This window comes from Schistocerca nitens, chromosome 2 (genome assembly GCF_023898315.1).
Source record: "Schistocerca nitens isolate TAMUIC-IGC-003100 chromosome 2, iqSchNite1.1, whole genome shotgun sequence".
Classification (NCBI taxonomy): Eukaryota; Metazoa; Arthropoda; class Insecta; order Orthoptera; family Acrididae; genus Schistocerca; species Schistocerca nitens.
In genome coordinates, this window is record NC_064615.1 from 1,120,931,499 (window position 1) to 1,120,945,142 (window position 13,644).

Below are 13,644 nucleotides of genomic sequence, written 5' to 3' on the forward strand. Positions count from 1 at the left end.
TCTCACGCACATTCGCATTTAAGATTGATGATCTTAGTTACAGTTACTGATCAACACGTGGTTCCACTTTACTCAGAAAGTAGTGACAAAGCAACTACTGGAAGATATTCTGAACTTCACACTCGAAATACACTGCGATGCAATTTAAGATAACATTAGATATTTTAGAGCTAACCTGAAATAAAGATGATTAAATTTTCAGTTAGGCTGAACTTAAGAAATCCATTGTCCTACGGACTTAGCAGACACGCGCTTAGCCGGAGATCTTACCACTTCAGATGCTCGCCGCAGACAGACTGACCTGGGCCACTACCGAGCGTGCTTAACAGATACAAACGGAAGTGACCAGAGAGGCAGCTTCCTATACCAACATGAGAAGCGACGGACAGACAATACTAAGAATAGAAACCTCTCTGCTTTTAGAAAGCGTAGCTACTTGTTCTGACGTTGGTCCTACTGTTCTCTAGCAGACAGGCTTGTCTGCTACCATCAAGCATGCAACTAGAAATACATTTTCTCATTCATCCTCTCACACAGAAGGGAAGGGGAATGACAGTATCTTGTCATATACAGTATATAAAAGAAAGTGGATGTAGGTTCCGTATGAGACTGTGTGACATGAATTACATATAAACTGTGTAGTAGTGGGACAGATGGTTCTTGTTTATGTGTAAAAGTAACACGTTTCACTGCTCAGTCTCCTCCCAGATAGTCAGAAACACCACAGTAAATTTAGAAGAGGAATTTATGCCGTAAATGACAACAGATTTAAGAAATTAACATGAAAGGAATCCAACAGAGACCTTTCATAACCCCAAAGCTCCGGGAAAAGACTGTGCAGGGAATTTTCTGGCCATGCTAGGACATTCCCAAGCAGGCTTCTCACACCGAACTTAAACCAAAAATGTAAAGAAAAGGCAAAATGTCACCAGCTACTTGCTAAAACACAATAATTTCAACACATCTTTAGAATCTACTAATTTGAAAGAGAAAAAAAAACAATTTGTGACACCTATTTAAAAGATAGTGTAGACCTAATTCAGTCAGCAAGTAAAAACAATGGTTCCTGTGTCATTAATATGAAAACAATTTCTGGTTGTTCACCAGTATTTGCTCACTGCAAGAACCAACTGATCACAGGAAAATTTATGACTGTTTATTAACAAGTAAAATTTATGAAAATAGCAAATTGCCACAGAAATTTAAAAGAAAACTTGAAGATAACATCAGTATTATAAAGCAGAACATTACAATGGACAATCCGCAAAAACAAAAAAAGATAAGAGAAAAAACATGTTTTACAAAGTGGTTATCGCAAAAAAAATTCTATATCTTATAAAAGTACTAATTTGTAGAATTAAAATAACTTTGTGGCACTAATTTAATCACTCTACTATATTTCAGTTAGTTGGCAAACAATGATCACTGTGTCATTATACTGAAACTACAATTAATTATGTGATTGTTACCCTTAAGAGGTTCCTCACTATAAATATGCCCCATGCAAAGGCTAATCGATCACAGTCCAATGAGCATGAATAGCTATCTGACTGATAAACGAAGCAATGTCGCAGGAATGAATTTTCGAAACAAAATATCACAAATCTAATACAACACACACAAACGAACATTGAGAAACTAAACAGCTCTGAAAGTACGGTAGTCAACATGCAAAAAAAAAAAAGTCAATAAATAAAACACCTGCAAAATACAAGAGTCAGTCTAATAAAAAAACACCAATAAATCGAACCCCTGCAAAATACACGATCAAAGTTTCTCTGAAAGAACACACGTATATGCATTGGACTAAAACCGTATAATCACTGTTCACTGGCACACTCAGTAGTTCCGAGGCACAACTTACGGGGGGGGGGGGGGGGGGGGTTCGCCACCGCGCTGTCAGTAGGGATTTTTTGGCCATCTGTTGCGTGCAATCCCGCCGTCTCTGCCCTCTCATGAAGTTTCTCTTGGTGGCCAGTGTCACGTATATCTCGATTTGGTTCCATGTTTGTGTTGTCAAATTCGTGCGGTATCCTCGTTTGACACGCCAGGTTGATATTCCTGGGCAGGGATGACACTTAATGGCTCTTCTTTGTGCCACCCTTAGCGACCAGAGAACATCGAACCATGATTTACTGTCGCTTGACAGTGGGCATCCGTCAGGAAATGTTGATAGGCGTCATTGAAGTCTGCCAGTTTCTCTGGACAGTACGTGCCAAAAGGCTCCACGCCCCTTGTGTTGTCAAATTCTTGAGTTATCCTCAATTGGCTCGCCGGTTTGATATTCCTGGTCAAGGAAGACACTTAATGGCTCTTCTTTGTGCCACCCTTAGCGACCAGAGAACATCGAACCATGATTTACTGTCGCTTGACAAATGGACTTCCGCCAGGAAATGTTGATAGGCGTCGTTGACAGTACCTGTCAAAAGGCTCCACGCCCCTTTATCCCCTGTCTTCTGTGGTTTCACCGCTGCCGTCTCGTCACGGTCGCGTGCGTGTGGTGCGTTGCTAGCAGATGGATTTCCGCGAGGTGGACCGCTCGGCCATCTCAGGTCATCACCTCCATGAAGGGTTGCACTGGTGTGGCCGGCCATTAGCTCCGGGTGCAAGGGAAAGTGTTTGCCGCGCACCCTTCTTTTGTTGCCGACCGCGCTCCCGAAATATCCCGGTTGACAGTGTGTCCTGCTGGGAAACCCGCCTGTTTACAACTAGTCCTCCTCCTCGCTGCTCCCGCTGTCTCGTAAGAGTTAAGCCCGTTTGCTTTCACATTCTCAACTGCATTCACAGAAATTTGTAATCACAAAACTATGATGAACAAATGTCATACATAATACCACTTAGTATTATCTTTCACAATTTTTAAGAACAAAAGTGAGACTTAATTTTTTTTTTGCAAATCAAAAAAAGTTACATGAATCGACAATATAAAAATAAAAGTTAAATGACTTGACAATATAAAAAGTAAAAGTGAAATGACTTTACAATATAAAAATAAAAATCAAATGAGCTGACAATATAATATCTAAACCCACATCACTAATGTGGTTCTCTTGCGTTTTAAGAAATCAAATGCTACTTATTAATTCACTAAAATAAATAGGATTATGCCTTGTGCGAGTACAGGTCAGGGAAGCATAGGGTTCACATGTTATTTACACACACACACATACACACATGCACACCTTTTGTCTATACTACAAACTAACTACCCATAAACATGTATTACTCAAAATTCTACTTCAATCCACTACAAGTTAATCCTACAAGTTACTTCAATGCTACTTCAACACAGTGTTTATACCACTACTACATTGTTCTAATTTGTTCTCTTCTTGACGCTCGCGGCATATGTCTTGTCACATGATAAATATGGAGAAACTTTCCTTAAACATACATAGTAAAAAGAACAATGGTTATTTGTACGCCAAAACATTTATACCAGTTGACACACCTGATAAGAGACTCACAATTATACATTTACCATACTCATATGTTTATACATAAAACAGTAAGACAATTTCATCTAAAATTACGTTAGCACAAGAATTAATCACACAGATGACTCTGAGAAGGGTAAAAATATTTTCATCCTACAGGTTATATTACATTTTCTTACCCATTTTGCTCCAATTTCGTTCCTTCTTTAAGTTACCTTTCGCTTCCAAATCAGTTATTTCTCCTGTGGTGGTTATTCCTGATTCATTCCTCATGAATGGCAAAATTGTGGTCTCCTCTATTCTGTAAAACAGTTTCATCTTAACATATTGAACTTACAACAGACACAAAAGATCCGAATCCTCCTGTAGTTTAAATGACAAATGTTTGGCTTCATCCTTATTACATTAAACCAAGCATTCCTTAGATCCCATAATCAATATTATTTACTCTTCCTCTACCTTCAACAGAGAAATCTCCTCAGTTCAACTCATGTAGGCTGCAGTGCATCTCGCAACAGCAAAAACGGTAAGCTGTAATGCTCACAGCATCAGCAAAACACATAAACGTCACTTTCCTAGGACAAGTATTAACGCAGAATAACTTTTCAGGCTCTGGCACAACATCAATCAAGACTACAAAAAGGATCCATATATCTGTTCCATTCTCCATTGGCTGGAAAACTGCTCGTCATTTGACTACCACAATAATAATTCAGGGCCACGTAAATTACACAAACCACAATTCTTCTTTCACCTTGAAGGGAATCAATCCACTTACGAAATTCACAGATAGCACTTTACGTACTCAGCTGTAAAGAACAAAAAAGACATATATCATCAATATTAACATATTAGCGTTTATTGGGAAGCCATTGGTTAAACAATCGTATTATCGCATCCTGTTTTCAAGATTCCAAACTTACTCATTGCCTTCTCAGAGTTCTCCTATCTTAAAATATTCATACAGCACGCATACTATAGTAAGAGATCCTCATTTATACTGACAGATATAGAATAGTAATAGATAGATAGTGGCACTGAAAGCAGAAAATCTGAAACAAGGCTACTAACAGCTGGGGACCTGGGTTTGCCAGACCCATAATACCCACAGATCGGATATTCCCCTGAGTTTTGCATTAATTCAACGCAGATCTTGCTTCTCTCAGGAGCGACTCTTTTCAATTAACACAGAAAGCCATAAACAGCATTTCACTCGTTCACAAAGAAACGTTTTATCTTCACATTTTGACCAACCTAAATCCTAATTGCACAAGAAAAAAAAAACTAAAAACATCACTTCAATCAATCACATAGAAACATCTTTATAATTATTTTTACCAACACATTATTCAAAATGCATTTATCACAAATGTAAACTAATCAATTGTTTCTCTTTACCGTCTTCTCTACTCCTCACTGTCCTTTCTACTCGATGTATGGTTTTACGTTTGACACATGGTGTAGCCCTTTTGATTTCTTCGATCGAAGAGTTTCAACTTCTATGGCGTTTTCATGGGGAATCTTCCTTATCCGGTATGGGCCGTTAAAGAGATTAAAAAATTTCTTGCAGGCACCTGACCGTTTGTTAGACAGCATGTGTGATCTGATAAGAACTTTTTGTACTACGTGAAACATTGTTTTTCTCCCGTTTTTCTTATACACCTTGACTCTGGCTTCTGCTGCACGCTTGATGTTGCGTAAAGCTAAGTCAACAATTGCGTTCCGGCGTAGTCTCGGCTCTAGTGGCCAAGGCACCACCTCTTTGATTTTGCTCGGGGCTCCTTGTTTTTTAGCACAGTGATTGGCGGAAGCTGTGTTGACGTTTTAGGCAACTCATTAATTATGTTTTGAAATCCTTTTAGGTGTATGTCCCACGATCGGTGATCACGACTGCAGTATAACCTACATAATTTTCCTAATTCGCCCATAATACGCTCACTGGGGTTCGAGCTGGGGTGAAACAGAGATATATATATATATATATACGTTTAATTTTTATCCTTCGAAGCATCCGCTGCCAGTATTGCGATCTAAATTGTGGTCCATTATCAGAGATAACCCTTTTCACACGCCCAACTTCATGCAGAAACTGCTTTTCAAATGCAGTTGCCACTGCCCTTCCTGTTGCTCGCCTCAACGGAGTCAGACACACAAACTTGGAGGTTAGCTCCACCGCTACGAAAACATATGCAAAACCTGCTTTAGATCGTATTAGTAGCCCAAATAGATCCACGGCCGCGAGGTCACAAGATTTGCTTGGTATTATCGGGTGCAATGATGCAGCATACGTCACTGTGGCCGCATTTGCTCGCTGACAAGGTCCGCACACTCTAAGAACACAACGCATACGCCGTAGCATGTGATTAAAATAGCATGCCTCCTTCAGTTTTTCACAACATTTCTGTGCTCCGAAGTGACCATAACTCAAACGTATTTACCATATAATTTTGTTTACAATTTCCTCCGGAATCACCAACACCCATCTGGAGTCGTCTGGGGCTCGTTATTTGAATAGTATTCTATTCCGCACTAGGTAGTACTGGTGTATTCCTACATTCTCCTTGTCCTCCCACTTCTTCTTTATATCTTTCAATACTGCGTCCTTATCCTGTTCGTCCGCTATACTCCCTAAAGAGGTGGAAACAAAGTTCTCGAACGCTACATTCTGTAAGTATAGGATGCTAAAATTAGTTTCACCGAGTTCCCCTTCTTCTGTGTGAACCAAACCTATAGGAATGCGCGATAAAGCGTCAGCAACTACATTTTTCTGTCCCGGAATGTATTCTACAGTGAAATTATATTCCTGTAGGTATAGTGCCCAGCGTCCTAGTCTCCCATGCGTGATTTTTGTGCTCATAAGAAATTGGAGTGCACGATGGTCAGTGTAAACCCTGGTGATCCTTCCAAATAAGAAATACCTAAATTTTGAGAATGCCCAAACCATCACGAGTGCTTCAAGTTCTGTCACGGAATAATTTTTTTCACATCGAGAGAGCACCCTGCTCACAAACGAGATTGTATTCCAAGTTGTAATATCATTATTTCCTTCCGTTTGAAACAGTACCGCACCTAATCCTGACAAGGAACTGTCCGTCATTACACAGAATTCTTGTGTCAGGTCGGGATGCACGAGGATGGGAGCCTCTACCAATGCCTTTTTCAATTTATAAAATTCATCCTGTGCCTCTTGATCCCAGACCCACAAAGCGTTCTTCCCTATTAGTCCACATAGACGGGACATACCAAGTACACTAAAATTTATAAATCCCTTTTAAAAATTACACAGGCCTAAGAATGCTCGCAACTGTTTTTCATTTGTCGGCATTGCACACTCCGCTATCGCCGCAATTTTCTCCGGGTCAGGTTGTATTCCATTTGCTGAGACAATATGGCCTAAGAATTTTATCTTCTATTGTCCGAACTGTGACTTATCTAAGTTGACTGTTACACCTGCCTTCTCAAAAACATCCAGTAGTCTGTTCTGAACGTCATTATGATCCTCCCACGACTTTTCCGCAATTAATATGTCATCCACGTAAATTGTCACTCGCTGTTTCAAATCCTCAGGCAAAATGCTATTTAATCCCCTTATAAAAGCAGCTGATGAGACGTTTAGTCCGAACGGGAGACGCCGGAATTGGAAACAATTTCCATAACACAGGAACGCTGTATATAATCTGCAAGATGGGTGTACCACGATTTGCCAAAAACTCGAACGGAGGTCAACAGATGATAGTACCTTTACCCCGTGAAAACGTTGTAAGAGTTCCTCAAGGCTCTCAAGTCTGTCCGTTTCCGACATAATAATTGTGTTTATCTGTCTCGAGTCTAGTACCAAACGAACCGAGTTGTCGCGTTTTGGTACGACAAGCAAGGGTGAGTTGTACGGGCTTACTGCCCGCTCAATTATTCCTTGTTCTAACATCTTGTTTATTTCCTTCACCACCTGGGCTTTATGCGCCACGGGAATAGGATATGATCTAACAGAAAAATTCTGATGGTCACGTACTCTAAATTGGTAAGTAAAACCCTTAATCGACCCCGGAGCCTCAGAAAATACCCGTTCATGATTCCTAAGTAGGTAATACAATTTCACCTTTTCCCTGCCGTGGTTCTGACACCCGCGATGCTCTTTCTCAGAACATCAGCAAAAACATCTTTCCCCTGCTCACCAGACGTAGAGCACGACTCACTTACATAGTTCACGAGTAGCTCTAGTCTGGGTTGCGACTCGGTTTGAGCTTGAAATTTTAGGCAACTGATTTCTGGCTCGAAACGTAATATGCATTCATCAAATACTAAATTAATTGGCTGATCCCCAGCTTCAAATGTCATTACTCCTCCACCCACGTCAATTACTGCATGGTGGGCATTCATGAAGTCATTTCCCAAAATCATTGCCACATTCAGCATTGGGAGCAAAAGAAGTTGTACCTAAACTCTCTTCCCTGGAAGGTAAAATTAAGCCGAGTCTGCCTTCGGATTTCTACGCTCTTACCGTAGATTGCGCCCTTCACCTTTATTCCTCGCACTTGAAAAACGGGCCAAGTTCCAGTCCCTTCGCATTTTTGAAATGCTGCCTCGCTCAGTATGGAGAAAGGGCTTCCAGTGTCAATGACACACTTAAAACATATTTCGTTTACTGCAACTGTCACGACTGGATTTATTCCCGAAATTTTAGCACTCATAGTTTCTTGTAACAAATCCTCTCTAATATCTTCCCACTCTATATACCGTATGCACTCATTTCCCATGTCACTCATTTGTTCCGATTGGGCGCCTTCTGCGCTGATCGTTTGTCATTGCCGGTTTTGTTCATTTCCATTTGCTGGATTACGTCTAGGGTTAGCCGGCCGAGTTTCAACATCATGAGGTGCTCCGCCTACAGTCCCATTCCCACCGTGTTCACCGTAGTATCGATTCTGGTTGCCGTAACTGTTGAGTTCACGATACTGTCCACGTCCTCGACCATTTCCGTTGTTCCACCTGTGTTCTCGACTGTTACCCCAGTCTCTATACGGCCGGTCCCGATTATTGTTCCGTTCGCGTCGCGACGACCAGTCACGCCGTTGATTAGTACTACAGCCACGACTGCGATCGCGCTGCTGTGCCCCGTAATAACTTCGTGCCTGATTAGGCGGGCATTCTCCTGTATTGTATTCCAACTCTTGGAGAAGAGTCTTAAATGTTTCCACGTCCTCTTTGCATCGTCCCGCAAGAATGACGTGGCGCAAGTGCATCGGCAATTTGGTGATGCATATCCTAATTAGTTCCGCAGGCCCGTATGGGTCGTATAAAAATTGATCTGCCTGCAGCATGTGGTCGAATAGGCGTGCTGAGCTGCCGAAACCAGACTGGTTCAAATTTGGCAGCATAATTATGCCAAGCTTGACCCTATCTTATGCCGCTTCCGACCAATAGGTGGACAGAAAGGCTTGTCGAAACTCCCGAGTGGAGTTGCAGTGACGCGCTGCCGACCTCGTGCGAATCGCCGGTTCGCCTTCCAAATAGCCACACATATATTCTATCTTACGTGAATCTGCCCAGTCGGGGGGAAGGCAGAATTCAAATTGCTCGAGCCATGCTAGTGGATGTATTCCTTTTTGCGAATTTCGGAATATCTCAAACTTTCTCACTGTAAGGAAATGTTTGAAATCAAATCCCCGCATTTCCTCCTGGCGAGGCCCTTGAATGTTTCTATTTTTCTCATGTCTGCCCCTCAAAATACATTCTTCCCTGTCGTCAAAATCTCCCTCGTGGCCGGAGTCCCTCTCTGCACTGTGCGTACGGCTACTTTTAGTGCTATTGGCGAGTTCGGAATCACACCCAATGCGGCTTTCCAGATGCCCCACGCGTTCTTGTAATTCGCCTGTTATGGCTTTGTGCAGCCTGTTCACTTCGAAGTGTCCCTTCTGAAATCTAAGAAGCGAACGCAGTTCTTCAGTCTCTATGACTGCTACCGGTGTAGTATTGTTATCGCTCTCCATCACCTTCATCGTGCCTACAATGTCCGCTAATGCCGCAATCTTATCCTGTATTTGTCTGTTGTCCTCTGCCCCAGTCTGCTTCAATTGTTGTATTTGCTGTTCGAGTGCGTGAATCGCTTGACTGTTGTCTGCTACTGTGTTGCTAACGGACGTGGGACAATGCGTTTCTGCCTCCTGGACCCTCGAGAGTACCTGCTGGTGTTCCCTTTGGCATTCTTCTCTCAGCGCTTGGAAATTCCTAAGTAGCTGTTCTTCGCTCTCTTTCGATTCTGCATCACGACTCCGCTTGCCCTGTTCTAAGGCTTGCAGACAGTCATCGATTTGTTTAAGTGTACGGCCTAATTTTTTCATAATATCGCTTTTTAATTCACTTGCCAGATTGTTTATTCTTTGTGAGATATCATCAGACACTCTCTGCATCGACTCGTCGACTTTATTTGTCTGCTGGATTAGTTTTTCGTCTATTTGTTCACCTAGCTCGCGGATCGATTTTTCAGATTTCTCTGTCATTTGTTCGCCTAGCTCTCGGATCGATTTTTCAGATTTCTGCGTCATTTGTTCACCTACCTCTCGAATAGATTTTTCAGATTTCTGCTTCATTTGTTCACCTAGCTCTCGGATCGATTTTTCAGATGATTCTTTTTGTCCTCAGAACGATTTTTCTGATTTCTCTATGTTTTCTTTATTTTGTTGCAACAAGGCTTTCATGAGTTCTGCCAAATCAATTTGGTTAGTAGGAGGCAAATTAATTTCTGGCTCTGCTGTGAGCCTGTTCGTCCTGTTTTGCATTTCGTCTGAAGTATTCCCCATTGCATTTTCGGAACCGTCCGACGCATTAATATTCGAAATCAAATTATCCCGTTGGTCCATGTTGCTTAAGTTGTTGGACCGCCTACTTTTAGCTTGGTTACGTGTCTGCATTAGTTCAATTTATACCCGGTACGCAAAACACTAATCACAATAAATGTATCCCCCAAAAATTGCGACAGTTAAACGAAAGGTACCAAACCTAGTACGCACTTCTTCACACGCGAAAGAAATTTTAATCTTTGATCGAAGCAGTGCAATTTACAAGCGAGAAAAAAGAAACACACACACATAAAACACACAAATATCGAAAACAAAAGAACAAGGCAAACAATGCTGTTCAACAACGCCGTGACTCATTTGAAAGTCTGCTCAGAAACAACGCAGAAGTTGTTTGAGCGCTGAAGGGGAAAAAAAATTAAGATTATACAACGCTCGCAATCTAACGTTTCAGAGATTCCAGAGACCAGCGGAATCACAGAACAGGGTCGCCATGTGTAATGTTGTTGCATTATTTTGAGGTGTAAGCGGTGCTGACATTCAAGGCCATAAAAGTGGGTTAAAAGCTGTGAGCTTTCTGGGGAAGCCCGCATCTTGTGGTCGTGCGGTAGCGTTCTCGCTTCCCACGCCCGGGTTCCCGGGTTCGATTCCCGGCGGGGTCAGGGATTTTCTCTGCCTCGTGATGGCTGGGTGTTGTGTTCTGTCCTTAGGTTAGTTAGGTTTAAGTAGTTCTAAGTTCTAGGGGACTGATGACCGTAGATGTTAAGTCCCATAGTGCTCAGAGCCAATTTTTGTCTGGGGAAGTTAACCTTGCATTACTGAGCAACTGTTTCACCAGGTATCCAGTCTAGCTTACCAAATTCCCAACCAGACTAACATTAATTATATCTTTTAATCGTCATATGACAACCGGTGATTATATATATATATATATATATATATATATATATATATATATATATATATATATAAAGAGAATTGAAATAAAAAGAAATAAATCAGTTTATATTTGGAATTTTATTTTAACATTGATCATTGAAATTTCAGCATATTAAACTTGATTCATAACTAAACTGGTGCCTTATTTAGGATTGTGAAAATGTGAGTTTGTTATCTTACAGAGCACATCAAATATGGAGCCAAGATTGGGAGACTGCATACAACACTGCATTCATAAAATAACACACGAAGAACGTTGAAACATATGCAAGAGGAAATTAACCACTACCAACCGATTCAATTTTCACCCAAAGAAGTTATGTTCGTAGCACAATCCTGTCCGTCATGTAATTACCACACACTGGTATACTAAATTTATACTAACTCTCTGTGAAACCTTCCCGAAAAGAATAGCTGAAGGCTACTTTGATGATTACACCACATGCTTCACGTGGTCAACTTGGTTTACACAAAGAGTGTAACTCCACAGTAATTTTGATGATTAAAATAAATTAGATCGAAAAGCAGTTTACAAAAGAAAAACCTCGAACTGGTTACTAACGTCTTACTATTAACCTGATGGGTCAAACAATTGTATAAGCACGTGGTACTGGTCTCACAAAGTACACCCCACGTGGGTTGAACATTAAAGAAAAGTAGGTATATTGAAAAATATTGTCAAGACTAGACGTTATAATCTCACGCACATTCGCATTTAAGATTGATGATCTTAGTTACAGTTACTGATTAACACGTGGTTCCACTTTACTCACAAAGCAGTGACAAAGCAACTACTGGAAGACATTCCGAACTTCACACTCGAAATACACTGCGTTGCAATGTAAGATAACATTAGATATTTTAGAGCTAAACCTGGAATAAAGGCGATTAAATTTTCAGTTAGGCTGAACTTAAGAAATCCATTGTCCTACGGACTTAGCAGACACGCGCTTAGCCGGAGATCTTACCACTTCAGATGCTCGCCGCGGACAGACTGACCTGGGCCACTGCCGAGCGTGCTTAACAGATACAAACGGAAGTGACCAGAGAGGCAGCTTCCTAGACCAACATGACAAGGGACGGACAGACTGTACTAAGAATAGAAACCTCTCTGCTTTTAGAAAGCGTAGCTACCTGTTCCGACGTTGGTCCTACTGTTCTCTAGCAGACAGGCTTGTCTGCTACCATCAAGCATGCAACTAGAAATACATTTTCTCATTCATCCTCTCACACAGAAGGGAAGGGGGATGACAGTATCTTATCATATACAGTATATAAAAGAAAGCGAATGTTGGTTCCGTATGAGACTGTGTGACATGAATTACATATAAACTGTGTAGTAGTGTGACAGATGGTTCTTGTTTATGTGTAAAAGTAACACGTTTCACTGCTCAGTCTCCTCCCAGATAGTCAGAAACACCACAGTAAATTTAGAAGAGGAATTTATGCCGTAAATGACAACAGATTTAAGAAATTAACATGAAAGGAATCCAACAGAGACCTTTCAGCACCTCTTAATCAGAGAGGGACTTCTTTCCTCCCATTGCATCTTTGAGTAGTCCAAACATATGTAAATCACTTGGGGCAGGGTTTGGTGAGTGTGGTGGATAAGGAAGACACTCAAAATGCAGGTCTGTGATTGTTGCAACTGTTGTACGGGCAGTGTGGGGCCTTGCATTGTCATGGTGCAAAAGGACCCTTCTGACAGCAATTCACGTGGTTTTGATTTGATTACAGGCCGCAGATGATTTTTATGAGGTCTGTGTATGATGCACTGCTGACAGTGGTCCCTCTTGGCATGTAATGCTCCAAAATGTCGCCTTTTTTCGCCCCAAAAAAGGGTCATCATAACCTTTCCTGTTGATGGTTCTGTTCGAAACTTCTTTGGTTTTGGTGATGAGGAATGGCGCCATTCCTTGCTCGCTCTCTTCGTTTCCGGTTGGTGGAAGTGAATCCAGGTTTCGTCCCCAGTAACGATTCTTGCAAGGAAGCCATCACCTTCTCGCTCAAAGCGCCGAAGAAGTTCTTCACAAGCATCAACACTTCATTCTCTCATTTCAGTTGACGTGGCACCCATCTTGCACACACTTTGTGAAAGTGGGACACATCATGCACAATGTGGTGTGCTGACCCATGACTAATCTGTCAATGCCATTCAGTGTCACTTGGCGGTTTTCCATCACAATGGCTTCATCTGCTGCAATGTTCTGTGGAGTCACAACTCGTTTTCCCTTACCTGGACGAGGAGCATCTTCCACTGAAGTCACACCATTTGCGAACTTGGTACTCCATTCGTAGACTTGCTGCTGTGACACACATGCATCACCGTACTGAACCTTCATTCGTCGATGAATTTCAATACGTTTCACACCTTCACCACGCAAAAACCGAATAACAGAACGCTTTCTTCCCTGGGGCAAGTCGCAAGTGGGGCGGCCATCTGTATACTGACACTTCGACGGTATGTGCGCATC

General features: G+C 41.6%; 1 protein-coding gene across 2 annotated transcripts in view; it reads left to right on the forward strand.

The window, feature by feature from the left end:
* LOC126234807 (fatty acyl-CoA reductase 1-like) overlaps nt 1-13,644 on the forward strand; it is a 265,198-nt gene that overhangs the window by 141,212 nt on the left and 110,342 nt on the right. The window lies entirely within an intron of this gene.